The sequence below is a fragment of the Octopus bimaculoides genome, chromosome 2 (assembly GCF_001194135.2).
Source record: "Octopus bimaculoides isolate UCB-OBI-ISO-001 chromosome 2, ASM119413v2, whole genome shotgun sequence".
Classification (NCBI taxonomy): domain Eukaryota; kingdom Metazoa; phylum Mollusca; class Cephalopoda; order Octopoda; family Octopodidae; genus Octopus; species Octopus bimaculoides.
The window spans coordinates 124,549,359-124,550,043 of record NC_068982.1 but is presented as its reverse complement, the minus strand read 5'-3'; positions in this window follow the sequence as shown (position 1 = coordinate 124,550,043).

Below are 685 nucleotides of genomic sequence, written 5' to 3'. Positions count from 1 at the left end.
ATATATATATATATATATATATATATATATACTGGTCCACGTTGACTGCAGGTATGCTCGTGGCTGACAAGGCCAATGCGGGACATGTAGGCACGGCCGCAATGACTGCAGTTGAAGGTCTGGTCTTGTCTGGATTTGATGACGTTGTGTTGTGGTTCTTTCTCCTGCGCCTTTTGTCACTGAGAGTGGCCCTATGACTGCTTTCGGAAGAGGAGACAACATGGTTGATAGTGAGACGTCAAGTGTCATGGTCCTCGGCTACAGTGGACCACTGGCATTAGTTGATATGACACCCAGCAAGGGTTGTTTTCAAACAGGTCTTCTAACTCTTCTTTGGTGCCCCTCTGTCACGATGGTCAAGGGAAAGTTCACCGCATGTGTGTGAATGAATATTTGTATATGTGTATATTATATATATACGTTTTATCTTTTACTTGTTTCAGTCATTAGACTGCGGCCATGCTGAGGCACTGAACTGAAGAACTTTAGTCGAACGAATCGTCCCCAGAACTTATCACTTTTAAGCCTGGTACTTATTCTATCAGCATCTTTTGCCGAACTGCTAAGTTGAAGAGACGTAAATACACCAACACCAGTTTTCAAGCGATATTGGGAGACAAATGCATACACAAACACACACACACACACACACACACACACACACACACACACACACACACACACA